Source organism: Diadema antillarum, unplaced genomic scaffold, assembly GCF_040938485.1.
Source record: "Diadema antillarum isolate AM-2024a unplaced genomic scaffold, OU_Dant_1.0 seq00000059_RagTag, whole genome shotgun sequence".
NCBI classification, from domain to species: domain Eukaryota; kingdom Metazoa; phylum Echinodermata; class Echinoidea; order Diadematoida; family Diadematidae; genus Diadema; species Diadema antillarum.
Genome location: NW_027271164.1, coordinates 821,371 through 841,406, shown reverse-complemented (window position 1 = coordinate 841,406; position 20,036 = coordinate 821,371). Strand labels below are relative to the sequence as shown.

Sequence of the window (20,036 nt, the reverse complement as noted above, 5' to 3'; positions counted from 1 at the left end):
AGTTAGCTTACAATTTCTATATTCTCCCCTCCCCCCCTTTCATTTAATCATACCATACTCTCTTTATGGCACAATCAAGCAGATTGACTGCCTGATTTACTTAATGCATCGAACAGTTTCATCAGCACTGCAGAAATCTGAGAGTGACAGTTTAATATTTAATGACCTCTCCCATCACTCTCGAGATAACAGGAAATTAATTCCGGGAGTGAAAGCAGAAAGGGAAATGTAGAAGCATACTAGCACTTTGAATGCATTTGTTACTACCATGCCAAAGGGAGGCAATGAACTTAAAAGTAAAACTTGAGAATATGGGATGGACTGCAGCTCACTTGATTTCAGCCAGCTACGAATCTGCCTTTAACCACTCTAAGAACCTGCCTTTAATCAAATTCCCTACACATTTTTGGCATTGCTATCAGCAGTCCAGAGAGGTTTAATTCTTGTTTCACATAAACCAGAAGTGTCCTTCATGTTTCATCTCCACAGGGGTGTGAAGGTTTCTGCTGTGAAAATCAAATAACAATTTGTCAGCAGTTTAATCTTTCATAATGATTTTCAGTTTATAGTCACGTCATGAAGAGTTTTGCAATATGAACATTTCAACTTCACTGATACAGCTGTAGTTTAGGATCTAATGTTAAATCATACTTATTTCTGATGTGCATGATATCACATTGCTATTTCAATTGAAAAAGGAAATAACAGTTGTCCTTATTCATCCATGAGGGCATCTTTTGCTGGTATTCAAACAGTAAAATGTAAAATACATTGTCAACATCAGATTTCAGTTATATTTATGCCTCTTTGGTTACCTACACTCTTTCCTTACTTTAGAGGGCAGTCATTCATAGCACTCATATACTTAACATGCTATATGCTGTAAAATGAATGTTTTATCACCAAGACTGAAAGGTAAGAAATATAAGACTTAATCATCTCATCAGCTACAAGTTCTAGTGGGAAAAAAAAAATCAAAAGTTTATATCTCGTTTGTGGAAACAAACACAAGCAATTTTCAACCACAAAATGTAACTGTACACCCTTTTGTTTTCTGTAATTAGGCCAAGTATCAATTGCATGCTATTCACCACATCTGAACCATCACATTTCTAGCATACATTAATGAATACAGTGAACAAACAAGATTTATCATTACCATTTTTTTTTTTGCTGCACATTTTTCCTGAAGTCTGTCAGTGTTTGCCTAAAACTCATGCTATGCCAACCCCACGCAAAGTCAGAAGACTTTTAGCAGTCAAGTGGAGCAAATTTGTATATGCACCCCTGGCACTTTGGAGAGCTTGGCATCCCGTCCGACGTCTTCAGCCTCAATTAGAGTCCACTCTGGACATCGATTGAGACAGGAAGTGAGCAGTCCATCGCTGTGCTACCCCAAATACTGAATTCACGTCACCTTGCAATCAGACCCCAACAGCCATCACTTACTGGAGTATCAGGGATTCACACTTCAAGCAGTGTAGTGTTATCTCGACAAAGCCCTCAATCCATCCAGTAATTGGCCTGACTAGTGTGCTTAATAACTCAATCCATCACATCCGTTCAAGACTGCCAAGTGTGTTTGACGTGAACCCATAATAGAGTTCTAAAACACCGTCTTGTTAAAAGCTATCATTGATTCATGCTCATCATACACTGTAAATGACAGCAGTGATTTTACTTCTCCCTGCATTTAGATGTTTCTTTCTCCTTTCTGTCACTGCTCGTATTTGGAAATTACACCTAAAACAAATTTATTTTAATGCACTCTGGTAATATCTAAAGCACAACGCCACTGATATTTTGGAAATGCAGGGCTGACGGATAGGTACTGTACAATCACTGCTGAGAAATTGTCACATTACATAAAAATATCTTTATTCTACTAACCAACTGCTTTCATGCAGACTGCCACAAACTTTTCTCTTTTTTTTTCTTTGGAACATAAAACAATTAACTACAATATGAGACAGACTACCTCTGTTGGGTCTTTATCTATTTGATGTTTTTTTTTTTCTCCTCATTGTTTGTTTGATTTTTCCCCCTGTATGACAGCATGTTTAATTCACTATGACTGTTACATGTAAGTGCTATTTCATGTACAGATTTTGACATAGTTGATAGGGTGTGGGGTAGAAGAAATGCGGGTCATGGTAATTGAGTTTACCTTTTCTTGCCCCCGGCAGCCCTTTTTTTTTCTACGTAGGTCACAATCAACATCTGTTTTTCCATTTGTGCTTTGTTGCTGTGTTATAATTTATCTTATTCTTTGTTATACTGAATCAAATTTGTTTTGTGTTTGTCTACGTATACATGTCTGAAATACCAAATAGATAATAATGATAATAATTGTTTTGTTATAAACCTTACATTTTATCCCATTCCATTTATCATCATCATTATCCTAATTATCATTATCATTATCATTATCATTATCATCATCATCATCATCATCACCACCACCCTCACTACAATCATCAGCACTACTACTCCTTTGATTTCTATTTGAAATTCTGAAAGTCATTATGTCATGTCAACTGTAATATGTTAGCTGTTTAATAGCCAATAAAGATACTCATGTGCTTGTCAAAAAAAAAAATAAAAATAAAACTCAGAATATTTCAAACACAGAAGTGGCTCTCAATAGCACCCTGTGCCTAACTCATACATTGTGAATGTGAGACAAATGACAAGATTGATAAACAAAGTTACTCCCTCATGGCACTATTAACAGAAATGAATAGGGGTGGGGAAGACACATGTAGGATATAAATGTCATGTTTTTATTTCTGGTTTTGGTCTAATCGTGCGGACCAGGATGCCTCTTTGATTATCAGGGACCCTGGGCAATTTGCTTTTTTATTAGTCAGATGATTTGCCTGTCTCACTTTTGGCTTCCAAACCCCTCCCTCATCACACACACACACACACACACACACACACACACACACACACACACACACACACACACACACACACAAACACACACTTTTTTTATGATACACACACACACACACACACACGCACGCACACACACACACAAAGCACAGTGATATTCAAGACTTTAAGTAACATGCATAGAGTAGGGTCTTTTGTGGAAGGAAAAAGTTGAATGTGGCTTAATAAAAATGTTAAATGCGGATCAGTGTGATTGCATGGACGATAACCAAAGACGGAGAATGGTAACACACTAATTAAGTTGCCTGAGAAGAACAAGGAGTAAGCAATTTAGCGCATGGGTAGTTATGTGGAACGTGTGAATTTCTCTGCATCGGATGAAAAGGTTGACTGGGCGCATTTCATTATCACCGAGCCATCCCACTTCGCCCAAAATGAAATTACCAGATGAATGAATGAGAGACCCGCAGGGGGCTGAGAGATTTGTTTGAACAGATGTGTCTGGAATGTTGTTTTAAGCCACTTATCACCAGCTTGCTTTACAAATATTATCTATATGAATTGAGTAACTTATATTAAGCTAACATTGTTTGCAGCATTTTTTGCTACACCATTTTGCTTGTGGCAATGTCATATAGCGGGGAAAAAAATATGTAGGAGTAAGCTCAAATTAGTCCTATGCTTGTTGTTAGCTGTCGTGAAGGATAAAGGTAGGGTGCCAAGAGCTTTTTCATCCATACATCAAATCAGTTCACTTAGTTCATTTAGACATTTGTAATCCTCTAGCATCTGCGAATATGACAGCACAGCAATTAACTTTTGGCAAACATTGTTTTCATTTTCTCAAACTGTCAACAGTAGTGACACCCTACACTGCAGTTGTATGAATGTTGCTGTATCTCTGATGTGAGAAATCAATATGTTTATCTCATTTTCTATTTAAAAAAAAAAAGATACATGTTTAGTACAAAAATTAACACATGAAATATAAAGACAGATGGTGTTTGCAATGATGTAAGATAATACTGTATCATGATGATATGATAGCAATAAATGAAACACATGAGTGAAAATTAATTCTTTATCTGAAACCTTTTCTTTTCTTTCATTTTTGGTTCACATAAAGTAAACAAATACTAGAAGTTCACAATGTAATGTTAATGGAGTGAAATTAAGAAACTCTGAATTAACTTCACAAACTCTTACTTGTGGTAAAAGTGCAGTAACTTTGGTATTTGATAGTTAATGTACCATTCAACTGTTGGAAATGGATTGCATTCCTGGACTGCTGCTAAGTGGTATGTTACCAGGATGTCTTGATACTGTGGAAGAGGTTACTGATGGATGGCACATTTGTGACTCGCCGCAACAAAAGGATCCTTACGTCACTGACGGCTGAGCCAAAAAAAATTGAGTTTGAAGTCAGATCATCAAAATCAGTCAAAACCATCAAATATCTGTTTTTGACATAACTTTGTAGTCGGATGTTTCATATGTCATATGCTGAAATTTTGAAGCTAAATGATCAAAGAAAGAGCAAGAAATGAGCAATTTTCTGAGCCATGATTTTCCAACTTTCAACACAACGGAAACGTGCCCGAAGATTTGGATTTAGTGCCGCACATAGACTCCGCCCCTAGCAAAGAGGGAGTAAGCTTATTGGCCAGTGCGTGGCATCCTGGTTACTAATTGGTCGTGCGTAGACCGCTGGTGCTAAGCTTGAATGAACATCGCGGAGGTTGCTAGGAGCATACCTTCTATTGTCAAGAGGTGAAAATTGTTTTACCTCCCCTTCATCACGATTGTGTCAGAAAGAAATCTCTGAAGGCGGTTTTCTCAAAACACTGATTTCCTACACCACTTGACATGGTCTCATAAAATCACCAATATCTCCGCAACCGAGTAATTTTATGAGTTGTGTTATACATGAAATTAAAGTGGAGGAGAGGGGGAATAATATCAAGTCATTTTCAGAAAATCGTCTTCCCCCACTTTCGGATCCTTTTGTTGTGGCAGGTCACATTTTTACTCTGTGGGTCTCATATCCCTATGCCAGTCCTTTTCCATTCTCCCACAGCAACACACAAAGCGACGCAGCAAAGATGCACTGGATACAGTCCCCCCCCCCCCCTCCTCCCCCCCCCCCCCAAAAAAAAATCTCCTCCCCATTCAACTCCTTCCCCCCCCCCCCCCCCCCCATCTTGCCCTGATAAATACAACACTATACCCTCCACACAAACACACTTATGACACATGGACCACTAGAGGGGGTACATCCACTCTGCTTGGAACTTACATGGAGTTTGGGGTTGGACATTTCAGTGTAATCCACATTAATTCTATGCAAGAAGATTTCATCAACGTAATTTCTCTGGAATCAGCAAACGTATCAATAGTGCACTTACCATGATGAGGTGACCAACTTTCCAAGAAAAACATTTAAATTTGCTTCTTGGCTTTAAAAATGCCCAGTGCATACACTTACCAGAAAAAAAAAATGTACAGGAAGTCAAAACTTTGACATTCAATGCATGCCTCATCTATTCATCTGTGTTTTCATCGTTCTTTTTTAGTCTTCATTTTTTCATCTTTGTCTATAAATGCACAGCTTATTATACTGGTATGAAAATGTGCATACAAAGAACACACAGTAAATGAAATGGTGGTTGCAGGCATGGCAATGCTTTGTCATTTGTATAAGCACATATTCTAATTCTCCCTATCACATTTGAATGTAAACAGTTTGTCGCTAGTGGTCAGGTCCATACACTGGCCATATGCTACATTCGAGTTTAAGAGGTGATCTTACGCACCCATGCACAACATGCAGAGGTCAAGTGGGGTCACGCTTTCAGTTTTGACTTCTGCACTTCCGGTAATGTGGAGTTTACCTGTACAGCAGGCATGGGCAGCACATACATGCGGTAATCACACACAATTTTTTCCTTTCTATCATGACTAAAACACTGTCTCAAATATAGAAATGCATTTTCAGAGCTTATAACTCGATATAATCTTTTTTTTTCACAACATGTAAGAATTGCTAGGAATATCTACAAAACTCTGCTACATGTAGTTTGGAGATAGAGATATCGATCATGCTCCATGTGTGTGTGTGTGTGTTTCAATTTTCAAATTTCAATTTATGATGTTACATGGCGTAGTTTACACTAAGGAGCGTTTAATGAAGTTTGGGTTTGTAACAGACAGCCTTTGTTCCTTCTGCCAACATGAGCCTGAAACTTATCTGCACTTATTCTTACACTGTGTTAAAGTGAAACCATTATGGGAATTCATAATTAATTATTTTGATATAAATGAGTTAAGGAATATGGATTGGAGAGATATATTTAGGGGAATCTCGGGTTATTCAAATAGATCAAAATGTGTAAATACTTTGATTATTTTAATAAAATACATCATTTTTAAATCTAGAACGGGAAATAAGTTACCCACTGGAGAAAAGATGCAAAAGATTATTGTTGAATTAATAAATGAGGAAAAAATCCTTGCGACCAAGGCTGGGAAGCTACATGTACATTTACAAAAATGGGAATATTTTGAGACTTCGTTGAATAAACCAGTCTGAAGCTACGTGCAACGTCTGTGACTTTTATGAAAATAGTAATGTTTCCATAGTATTCCACTCTTTCTTTTCTTCATTTTTTCCTTTCCTTCATTCCTCCTTTTTGTCTTCTTCTTTTTTTTTCTCTCTTGTGTTGTTTTGTATTTTCTCCCCCTCCTTTCCCATGCATTCCTGTCAGCCTGTTGGCGGGCTGATTATATAACTATATTTATTATATTGTGATGTGTAGGCAAGAGCAGTTAACCAAATTAGGTGCATGTGTATGTGTGTGTGTGTATGGGTGTGTTTGTGTGTGTTTGTGTGTTGCATGTGTACAGATAGGGGTGGGGGAGGAAACAGGAAGGGAGGGAACTGGTGGGGGTGGTCATAGGGACTCAGGAAGGGATATGAGTTAGTAGGTGGGCGGGTATTGGTTGATAAATAATATGGTTCCATTATTTATTACTGTATAATTTTGCTGCATAATTTATTTGGATGATTATTAAGATTAATGCTAGAAGAATTGAATCATCACTGTTAAATTTAAGCAATTTTTGAGAGCATAGGGGAAGTGACTGTATGTAAATTGATAATTGTTCATGAAAATGTAATTTTTGTTATGTCATTATGTACAGCAATAGCAAATTTGCTATTATGATCACAAATGTATATTTTCGTCATTTCAATTGTAGCAAATGAAAATTGTTATTTTTTTCTATTACTTTGAATGGAACAGAATAAACATCGTTGATAAAAAAAAAAGAAGTGTGTGTGTGTGTGTGATCAAATAAAGCTCTCACTGTGCACCAGCAAGGATTTTCCAGTTATTTGCAATAGGGAAAATTGATGGTGGTACTTACACTTCACAGAAACTCAGTATTGATCACTTCAAGCCAGATTTGACACACATCAAGATGTAACATACTCTGATGATTATGAGACTATCAATCAGACACACAGACTGCTATTCCCCATTCTTTCACACAACATACTTAAAATACTGAATACGCCATATATTTTGCAAGTCTAATTTTGTTTGCAAATAGGAGCTTCTCGACAATATCACAAGTGGTTAAATTCACAATCGTGAGGTACAGTAAATGAATTGTGAAATGTGCATGTGCATGTCACAGTCATGTCGGGATCATGGGGGCATCTTATGAAGCGTTTTGTCAGATATTTTATCTGACAAACTGTTATAAGCTACTGATATCTTTGCATCTGATTGGCTGAGAGCAAATTTTTCCAACAAAGTTGTCAGACAAAATGCTTCATGAAATGCCCCCCAGAATTGATAGTTTGGTATGTTGTTTAAATATGTAAATAGTATCCGATGTGTGAAATGAAAAAAAAAATGAAACCTCACAATATATATGGCATATACAGCGACACCAGCTCCAGACACCCCCATCCAACCACACTCCACCAAGTTTTAACTGATGGTACTCACTCATTGGATCCTGTTCAGACAGCCATGCTCCAAGGTGTAGAGTGTGTTGTAGACCCAAGGACCGTGGGTGTTTGGCCCCATAATCTGTCTTGACCACAGCGCTGTCCAGCGCCCGACCCACTTCACCAATGTCCGCCCCAAGGCCGGTCAGAAGGATCGTCAGGTCTGAAGACTGAGCTGGCAGGGGTCCATGCCCAAGCCGCACTGCTCCATACTCATCCTGTTCCACTACAAATCCTAGGGCCAAAATAGAAGTTATTCAAAATGCACATGAGTGGGTATGAAAGTAACTATCTCTACAACGTATGATGTCGCCACATTTACTCCTTTGGCTCATTTACATTTCGTAATTCCCTTTATCAATCAGATGAATGGACAGGCAGACAGACAAAAAGATAAAGAGAGACAGACATGAATAACTTGGAAGAGCTATAGATCAATGCAGGAGCTGAACTTTGGCCTCCGATAAACCTTCTTCATATTGTCAGCATTCTGATTTCTTGTTTTACAGATGATTGCATTTCATGTTAACGATATTTAATTATATATTAAATTAAATATCACACAGTAATTTTCCTGCAATCTGCCTTCTCCTAAATGACAAGTGAGATAATCTTGCTACTGAGTTAGAGCTTAAAAAAGGTGAATTCCACTCTGATTATTGAAGTGATCTTCACTGAGGTAGGTATGAGTCATTGGCGTGTCTTTGGCAATAAGTTTTATTGATGCAACTTCAATATCTTGTGATCTAACCTTTACTAAGCTTTGTTCAAAAAGCACAAACAAAAGAGATCACTCAATCTTCTTTATCAATTTTGAATTACCAGATGGCTTCCAGGAGTACTGTCATATTGCTCCACCTGAGCAGATTTGCCCAACTCTAATTACAGCCAAGTTTAGGAAAACTACTTGTATAGATTGCCAATCATACAGCTCTGGCATATAATGCCTACATGTATGGAAGCATAGAGGGTGAGTGTCTTCAAAATTTACCTAACTTTGTGGCCAGATCCTTCATGAGCTCTTCCATGTCCTCATCGTCCAAGGATCTGTCCTGGTTCCGAAGGTCCAACATCCTGAGACTAGACGCTGGCTGTAGAGACTGCATCATGGCCTTTAGAGTCTCACAGCCAAGGCTATTTCTGTTAACTGAGAGGGTGTGTAGTTTGGGAGATCTTGCCAGGAGACCAGCTAATGCGTTCTGACTCTCATCACAAATCTGAGGAAATACAAAGTTGATGAGACAGTTGACAATTTCAAACCAGGTCTGATGACGGAAGCATAGATGTGCCTCTGTTTGCCCCAAAAATGACAATTCATATCATTTCACTGAGGCTAAACATGTTTAGTTGGCTGCATCACTCTGTGAGCATATCACATGGAAAGTTTTATTATACAATCATATTTGAGATACCTGTGAGAAACTATGAAGTACACTAAACACTTGCATTTCTTGGTGTGTGAGGTAAAGTACCATTTTCAATTTCAAAAATGTTTATTGGATAATGATGTGCTTTGAACCAACTTTCCTTGTATTGAAAGAATGGCATCACCACCCTCTCAATTTCATCATTATACGAAGGACAAAAAAGCTTCACACTTCATTCCAATCACATTCAACATTAATCATACTCTCTCAAGTATGGTAACTACATTTCCCCTGTTTTTATGTTTTCACAGTTGTTCATGCTCGTTGTATTGGGTTTATACCTTTTAGTTTTGTTGCTTGCCTGACAGTGTGTGTGTGTGGGGGGGGGGGGGGGTGAGAGAGAGAGAGAAAGTACTGTTTACACCATATATTTCGCGAGTCTAAATTTTAGCGAATCAGGAATTACAGACGATTTCGCAAGTAGTTAAATTCGCGATCATGGAGTCCTGTACTGAACGGAGAAATGTACACGCGTACGTCACATCCACATCGGGATCAGAGTCAATATTTTCGTGTGTCTTTAATTTTGCCAATTGCACCTGACTCACGAAATTCGTGAAAATAGAAACCTTGTGAAATGTTCAGCATATACAGTATACCCATTGTTTGGCGTACAAGAATCCTCAGAACTGAATACTGTTTTAATTTACCTCATTTGAGTTGAGATTAAGGAGCTCAATTGTTGGCTCTTCTGGTTTGAGCATGGCCTCCAGAAGTTCATTGACCCCTGAAGATGTTAGTCTGTTGTTAGCCAGGGTCAGGGAGGTCACACACCAATTGCTAGCCAAGGCAGAGGTCAGGGGTTGAAGGTCAGAGTCATTGAGAGTGCATCCAGCCAAGGACAGGTTGGTAAGACTAAGAGAATCTCCTAAAATACAAGATATGAAGTGAAAAATGGTTTATACATGAGTTGTAGCATGTTATTAACAGCTAAATGATTGATGCATCAATATGAACTGTTCATTCCAAACAAGTAATCATTCTTTCAATCAAACTACACAGAAATTCATCGTCTTATAGAGCAAACCGCCTTATATTTCCATGACAGCTGCTGACATTTCAAATATTCTGAGAGATATTCATATCTCAGTTACACATAACTGATGAGCATACACAGCTGTTCTTGTACTATCTGAAAACATGCCCATGAACAAAAATCTGAAATTCTTTTCTCATTAACCCAGTCACATTCAACACCTGAAAATAGATTGACATTGTGTAGAAACAGGTCACTGACAATGATGCCAGCATTACAATGGAATCCTCAAAATCACATGGACAGAGATTCTTACTCTAAATTGTCATGGATAACATTCACTAAGTCTGTGAAACACATCCTTTTCATGGAGTTGTGCTTCCAGGCCATCCTGGGATGAAACATTTGAATACAAAATATCAATACTTTCTTGGCACCACGTAAAATAAATGTACTGACACGAGCCGATAATAGCATGCATATGACATCTTTAATACCAGAACCTCCCCCCCCCCCACAAAAAAAAAAGAAGAAAATGCTAGTTTCTCACCGGCACTCAATAACTGGGTAAGAGCTTCCGTCTCTGATAATTTCAATCCACTTAAGCAAAGTTCGGTGAGACCAGCTGGACCTCGCAGACAGTCTCCCAACCTGCCCACACTTGTTGACGACATTCGGGCTTTGCACAGACTGAGCATTCTGAGCCCAGAGAGGGCACTGTTGTTGGTCAATTGGTCAGACAGGTCATCCAGTGACTGCTGGTCGAGATGAATGTTGGTAAGATTTGATGCCGAACCTGCAGCATGATATAAATGGTAAATTCGATTATCAGTTACATTCAGCAATCTACTTTGTACTAAAATTAGAAATAACAACAACAATAAAACAGGCAGCATTTGTCAGTGATTTGTTTGCAAGGCAAATCATCACACTCTGAAGACATTGATAGTCATATGATCTAATGAGTCACTTTGACCAGTCTGAAAACAGAAGCTATTTGACTCACTTAAATTGTGAACCTGTCGGATCAATTTGTAAGGAGCAGATCACACTGTATACATAATTTTCCAAGCATTCATGGTATGCAACACTTTTGCACTTTAAGGCTATAAAAATTAGATGAAGTAACCAGTGCACATTTGATCACACGTGGTCATCTCCAAATATCATACTAACATGCGTCATAAAATGTGAATAAAGTTGAATTCCAAGCATTCTCACATGTCATAATTCTGAAGGGAAGTAGTAAAGATATCAAACTTCTTGTGTTTTGTTTTGTTGTGTGTGTGTGTGTGTGTGTATTTTTGTTTTTGTTTTGGGGGGTTTTTTTGGTCATCTTCTGTCATACCTATTTGGCTTAAATGTTTCCATCTTTATCAGGGTATTGTGGTGACACGTCACAAATATAAAATGCTGCAGTAAATGCAGTGATACCTACTCTAGGAGCAATTACTCCAGTATTTGAAATTGACACATATTTCTATTCATCAGAAGAGATACAATATCCAATTATTCATGCTACATTAATATGTTATGGACATTGCCCTGCAGCTGTTGTGCTGTAGAATATGAGATGCCCTAACATACATTCCATATTCTACCAAGCCATGTTCTAGGGGCTTTTATAACCCCATTCCAGAGATTTTTTCTCATCGGTCACTCATCGGAAGCAAAGATTGTTGCTTCCAGCCACCCATCGAAGTGTAACTGATCGCAGTCTGATGAAACCGACTTGGTAGGTCGACTATCAGGTGAGTGTGGTGCGTGATCCTCATCAGACGATCTTGCCTCTTCGGATCACCGCCTGACATGTTTGACACTGACCTGATAGTTGACCAACACAAGATGGATTCATTGGACTGTGATCCGGTACACTTCGATGGGTGGCCGGAAGCGATGAAATTTGCTTCCGGTGTGTGACCGATGAGAGAAAATCTCTGTGAAACGGGGGTATTAGACATAACAGTATACCTGTGCTTGTCATCTGCACTAGTGATTGTAGTGAGGCCACGGACAGCTCTGTATTTCCAGACAGACTGAACTCAGTCAGGTGTGGCAGGCATCCTGGAAGATGATTGGCCAGTGCCTTCATGATGTCATCTGTCAGTGCACAGTTTGCAAGGTACAGGGCTGTGAGGGCGCTTTCCTTTTTCTCTGCTGCAGCATCGAAAGCTATCAAAGCACAGGGGAGAAAAACATTTTTTTTTTTATACAAATTATCTCACAATCATATTTTAGACTATTAGGGACTACTTTGATAATTACAAACTACTTGCTTCCCATTTAATTGTTATCTTTCTCCTATGCATACTTTCACATATTGGTGATAAAATTGATAAAAAGTTGAAGAAAACGATACTGACAAGATCAGGTTTGAAGTGCTCTCATATGTGATGTATCAAAGAAAATAAATTAAAGAATACCAGGCTAGTAATCTTTGCATGACTAGTAAAGTTATGATTATCATACTCTGGACTATAAAGCTGTGATCTACATGTTCCCAATATGCAAAATATCATGTCCTCATGTACAACAAAATAATGCACTGACCACACAAAAAAGTGCATTACAGAGTACATGAACACATCAAGGAAACCTTTATGAAACACAGATCGTGCAGTACCACTCAGCAGAGCTCCCATATACAGCAATTTTCATGAACCATGCATGTGTCATTGCAGGAAATCTGGTTTTCCATGATAAATTTGAGTGGGTAGGTGTTTTGGTAACTTGTGTGAGTTTGTGTTTATTTTCTCATCTATTTATAATTCAAAATAGAGAACAGTCACCATGCAGAATACCCACCTAGCTCTGTTGCATCAGTCGTGGATGGTCTTGTATCGTTCATGTTCAGTAGTTCCAGGGAGGGATGCTGCATGCAGCTAACGAGCATCTGGCTGAACACATCAAGGTTAGTTACCTTTGGGGGGAAAATAGATATGTGCACTTTAAGGATGAAGCATCACTTTGATGTTTAAGAGATTATTGACTAATTTCTCTCGTACAGAATGTTGAAAAAAATTGTATGTAAACAACATGGTGCTGGAATACAGAGTGATTTAAATACACTCATGATTTTTCCCAAGGTACATACATGTAGGCTTAACCTGTTCCGTATGGGAACCTGGTGGCCTGTGTATTAAGTATATGGGCATTTCAGAATTCAGTATGGAATGGGTTACCATGTGCAGGATCCATCACGATACAAATTATGGACTTTTAAACATATTGCACACACATCAACAATGCTTAGTCCCCAGTATACTCGGGCAAGCGTCTATGGGAAATGCGTGCTGTAGCAAAATCAGCCCGTCCGCAACGGGTTATATTTTGGTGGGAAATTCATAGCTACTAGAGAATAAATAGGAAGAGAAGGTGGGCCATCATATCTTTATGTTATCTATACCACAAATTTCTCTTCACAAATGTCACTTGCAACTAATAGAATGAAAAATAAACATGTGGACACATAGAGAGAAGAGAAGAAATGATGTGGACACAGCCATCTTACCTCATTGCCACCAGCATGAAGCTTTATCAAAGAAGTGTTTTCTCTAAGGCTTTCACCAAGAGTCTGCAGTCCTGAGTCCTTAATACCACAGTTCCGCACATTTAATTCCTTTATTGCACATGTTGATTTCTACAAAAATGCAGAGAATAAGATAGCTGGAGTTGGTAATCCTCAAATGAGTGCTCTTGCCTTATTTCTGCTTAGTTTGCTTTACATTCTTGGAGTGTATGGATAATAACTTGCTAACTCTGTAACACCAATTCTACAGATTTAGTTCAATTTTCTGGCAGCCCAGAAAACAAGAGCTACGCACCATTTCTCAGGATCTATGTTAATGTTTTGGTTGACGAGTGCCAAAAATGAAACTCCTTGTCTAACACAATAAGCCACAAGTGTGCTTACTCTCTTCACAGTTAAAACTCAGAGACAAAAGGAGCTCTTATAATGATGGAAAAACTAGAAGCTCTACTCAAAATAAGCATGAGGAGCAGATCTACACATCAAGTGGTAGTAAAAATCCCACATTATAAAAGGGCATCATCATTACCATCATCATCTCTTTCTGTAGATGCTCTATGATATCACAACCTTGAATTGCTACATTTTGCTCCTAAAGAAAAACATTCCTGCACGGCCAATATCTACACGAGACTAGGAAATGTTTACTCACTTTGAGGATGGTAGCCAGGCCTTCTATAAAGGCACTACTATCTGAGATCTGGTTGTGACTGAGGTCCAGACTGGTCAGGGTTGAATTCTCTTGCAAACCTTCCATTAAGGCCTTCAGGTCTGTGGCCCCACAGCTAGAGATGCTGTCAGGAATTTAAAGGAGAAATAAATTTCAGAGTAAGTAGAATGGTAAATATAAATTTTCAGTGATAGCACCTGGTCTCATCATTTAACTTCATGACTTCCTCCAGCAAGTGAAATTGATTACTGGAAGTGCATGTGATTGGACTACAATAAGGTCCTTTGCATGCAATCCCTTTTCGTCTTTTTGTAATATCTTACTTGCCAGAAACAAACTTATGGAACACACATTCTGCATGCTCAGAACCAACAATCAGTCACAAATACTCCTACTGAATTGCAAGAGAAACATGCCCTCAGATTGATAAGTAGATAGGAAAACAGGTAAACATGGCGTTTCTGGATTGACAGAATCTCTAATATGAATGAAAAACACATTGACTTGACAACAAAAAGCTGGCAAAGTTCCAATCACTGACATCAGCCAAAAAAGGTCAATTTGGATTTATTGTGGCATTCCTTGGTAATTCATGAATATGGAATTTAAAGTATTATAATTCATGAGACTACTTTCTACAATGCTACTGTGAAAGTCCACAGCTTTAATTTTCTTTCTTCTTCATATCAGGAAAGACTAAATTTAAGTTTTCATGTAGCATATTGGAAACCAAAAGTGAATTTGGGAGTTTCCTACATTCCACATTAAGAAAATAGAGATGAACCAATCAAAAGTCATGAAGATCACAGATTAACACTGCTAACCCAATATAGCTTACCCTAGTACTGAGTTTCCCATTTGTGACTATTTGACAGTTTCTCGCAAATGGCCTCATGTATTATCATGCAAGTCTTTGATGGTACTGTTGCTGCCACACAACATAACTTACTTCAGACACGTCAGAGACTTGTTGGTGCTCACAGCGGGACCAATACATCGGGAGAGGAAGTCCTTTCCTAGCTGATTATTGGAGAGGTCTAGACTCCTTAGTGTTTGGTTGCTGGTTAGCATTACCCCAACAGTCTCCTGCAATCAAAAAAGTCCCAGCAGGGTGGATCAAATCTCATTCACCTCTCACACACTCGTCTTTGTATCACATGACCTCTACCACATGGTGCATCAAAAACCTTAAATTTCAGCAACTTTAGCATTAGAATGCATCTTCATATAAATCAAGAAATGTTTTCTTACAGAATTTAAAGCCGCATATCATAATGATTTCTCTTTATTTCATTACCCTGGTACACAGATCAAGTAATATTGCTTTCTGCTGAGGGCACTGCACATAGAAATGAAAGTGCAAATCAAAACCATTCCTCTCAATCAGAATAACTACATTTCTACTGTGATCACCTCCACTGGCACAAAATTAAATAGGAATGAAATTGTATACAGCTGAATATACTCCAGTATAAAACAATTACAAAGAGTATTTTGGAGAATTATTCTACCAAGGACCAAGTATATGTAAACATGTTATCACACAATGTGTAGAATACCCTCCGGCAGGGTGTTTCATGAAGCTTTTTGTTGGATAATTTTTCTGACAAACTGTTATAAGCTACTGATATCCTCACATCTGATTGGGTGTGAGCAAATTTGTGCAACAAATTTGTCAGACAAAACACTGCATGAAATGTACAACGTGTAGCCCTGGTCATCCTACTTACAGCAGAGTCGGTGTCGGTCTTGTTGTTGGCAATGGAAAGAGTTTTGAGGGATGTGTTAGCTGACATGGCCCTCATGATGACTCGGAAGGCTTGGGGTCCCATCTGATTGTTGGCCAGGTTTAACTCCTTTGGGTGGGTATGAAGACAAAACAAAGAATGATGTCACAACCGCATCATGCTATGTCCCTTTTGATGTATACAATGTCAGTTTGATTTGTGATTAAATGTTATTCTTGGTATGACATATTGCTTAAGCAAGTAGCAGGTTCAGAAATGTTACACACACAAAAAAAAAAACCCACACATACATTCTCCTGCCTCTAATTTCATAACAGATAGACACACTTACTTGATCACTATGCATTCTTTGTATTCACAGACAAATTTACAAGGTAACTTGCAGCAGCTGATATACATGACCTCAGGAAATGGTATGAGAGAGGCAATGCAAGACAGGGGTAATTCCCTAAAAATGTGTCTTATATGGTGTTTAATGAGTAATTTTGGTATTTCCTAAGCACAGACTTGAAAATCTATGAAATCCTTGATTACAAGACAAACAAACACAAAACAAATGCCTCAACTACAGCAGCGACAATAATAGAAGTGCATTTACCTCAACTGTAGTGAGCTTGGTTAGTAACTCGGTGAAGGGAAACTTGGCTCCTGCTGGAGCATGTTCCAGTTGGAGACTATTGATGCCTGGACAGGCAAGATCCAGTACGTGTGAAGGATCGGCCAGGAGACACATGGAGCGAAGTGCCCTCTTAAGCCGCTCCTGTGCTTCCGGGTTCGGCTCACATTTAGGAGAAGAATCTATGACTGGCTGACTAGAGGGCAGGGCTTCAGCAGCATGATTTTCTGCATCTGTGACAGGTTTGGGTGCATCATTGACCTCCACGCTCTCAGGAGGGGCATCGCCTCCTGCGACAGCTGCAGGATGAATAGTAGGAGCCACATTACTGTGACCATGAGCATTGTCCAATGTTTCAACTGTAGCTGGAGCCGCTGATTGGTCAGTGGAAGAAGTGTTTACCATGGCCGCACCCTCAGGAGGAGGAGCATCAGAGGGTGGGTCACATGAAGACACTGTAACGTCTACTGGAGTACCTGGAGCATCTAGTGTACCACTGCTGGGCTCATTGGTCACACTGTCAGACACTTGTAAAGAGTCACTGGGCTCTCCATTCACCTGTTTTAAAAAAAAAAAAAAAAAAATCAGCATATACAAGGAGTTAGTATAAACTTGATGATTATATCATCTTTGACCCTAAGGCACTCAAAACAAGATGACAATATCGTTAAATCATTGTGAAGCTAGGCAAAGTTTGTTGATGCCCATGACGTTTGTTCAGACTCAATGCATAAACAGAGAGTGCAGTTTGACTCCTGGCATTTTACGATACCATGGATGCTTTAATTCCTCTTTAAATCCGTTATGTACAGTTTTGTATTCAACTTCAAGGATAAAGATGGACAAACACTGCAAACCATTTTTGTAAACTGTCTATGGATATAAAATCAAAAGCTCTGCAGAATGTCAAGATTTTATCACTAGTAAAGAAATAAACAAACAAACAAAAACAACAACAAAACAAGAGGCATGCTGTCAACAAATGATGTTAATAATTACTCAATACACATAGACACATGAGAGAAAGAAACTGTTAAGAAGTTTGGTGTTTTGGACAACACCTGACCCACAAATTGTGATTTCAAATACCTTCAACTCAAAGCACACGTCACTTCCTCAACCTACAAGTAAATAGCTAGATAGCTACGACTAGTGTTTCTATGATGAAGCAATACGTGCAGTTTACACACCCTATGCAGAGGCCTTTAGAATCAGATTTCATTTAGAATTTCATGTAATTTCATGCACAAAAAAAAAGGACAGATGACTGGAAATGCAACATCTGTAATTTCTTGTTTTTAAACCAATCATCACTATGATCCAAACACATTCTCATGCCTGTCTTGATTATATCCTGTGATAAAAAAATTCATTTCATGTATGCACACCTAACCAAGACTTCTGCAGCACACTGTCCTTGTTTCTCTGTTCTCCCCGTATTCTTCCTCCTCCCACTCACTCTCTCTCACTCTATCTATCTCTCCTCCATCACAAGATGTGTATTCCCTGAATTATGTCTAAATGGGTTGAGAATGAAGTGATCCACTGAAGAGCAACAATGAAATGAGTGATTCAACGGTTAAATATCTAAGACAAATACCAAATGTTGTTCAAACTGTTAGAAGCAATGAACAGTGTTATTTCAACAAGGACAGGAACATATCAGAGCACTGCAAAGGCACAAGCAATACCTCAGAACCCTCCTGCTTGCCAATCTCATGATCTTCAGGTCGAGCTTCTTTAGACTGAGTTTCATGGGCTGACAAAGACAGTGGGCCATCAACACTCTTCCCTGGCTCAGCTAGACTTGTGCTATGTGCATTAGCCTCAGACTCTGACTCAACAGCCTTTGTGATGGTCTCTGTATTGTCTTGTTTACCAGGATCAGTGCCCTCATCTAGGACATTCCTTGACTGTTCCTCAACAACACCATTGTCTTTGGGGATGTCATTATCTTCAGCAGGAGTCTTGACCTCTGCTGGATCCTCGCCAGGCTTTGTTTGAATAGGAGTGCTGTCTGGATTCTCTTCCAGCCCTGTTGCAACCTTTTTGATAGTATCAGCAACAAAAACACGAACAGCAAAGCTGTCTACTGAGGACACGGCACTTGGAGGACGATTCAGACCACTTGGCGGACGGTCTTTGCATGGAATGTCATTAACTCCGGCAACTGTAGAGTCAGAGATAGGGGCACTGGCCCCTGGATTTTCTGTGAGTCCTGCAACAGCTCTGTTTATCGTGTCAGCAACAAGACCTCGAACAGCAACACTGTCAACCGATGAGACGGCACTCCACGGACGTGAATCTCCATTGACTGGATGTCCCTGGGAAGGAACCCCACCACTAAGAGGGAGAGAAGAGGTTTTCCCATCACCTACCTTTGTAACCTCTGCCTCATTTTCCTGGAGGGAAGATATGTGTGGGATGGGTACATTAGTGTTGTAGTCATCACTCTACTCCTTTCCATCCAAACACACACAGGCTTACACTTGCTGATTACATTCCATCTCACATGACATTAAGAGACTGAATCTGAAATTGAAATATGTTACTTCATTCCATGAGCGCATCACTCAGACTCTGCTCTGTGAATGTGATACACTGTCCTTCTCTGAAAAATGAACCTTTCACATAAAACTTCTCATGTCCAATGAAATCTTTGTCCTGAATGCTTTAATGTCTCTTAAGTTTGTCTGCATTTTTCTCTTATTCTCCAGTTCTTGTCACTTATTACCAGAGAGAACTGAAATTTTCTCAATTCCATCCTCCAGCTGTCAGAATGGGAAGACTTCAAAGGGTGCCCATCATGACAAATGCCAAAACATGTTTTAGTCAGTGCCTACTTTACAATTTCTTTAAATCAAAACATGAAAGGTATAAACATTCTTATTACTTTCTGTATTCCCTTTCCATGCAACATTACCAGTAGATATCAAGACACAAGATTCCGTGTTGCATTTCCAGACTCTGTGCATTTCAGCTTTATGAATTGGACACATACAGCCAAATTAAGGCCTAGCTAAATCTGGTTGGATTGCTTTCCATCATTAATGACATGGTGTGTCAATAACTGCACAACTACAACGGGGGTGGTATTGGTGCATTCCACACTTGATGTGGGAAATATATGTACCACTAAGGAAATGTCTGTATTG

General features: G+C 38.9%; 1 pseudogene; it reads right to left on the bottom strand.

The window, feature by feature from the left end:
- The window catches only part of LOC139725784 (uncharacterized), a 76,150-nt pseudogene that overhangs the window by 55,343 nt on the left and 771 nt on the right, over positions 1 to 20,036 (bottom strand).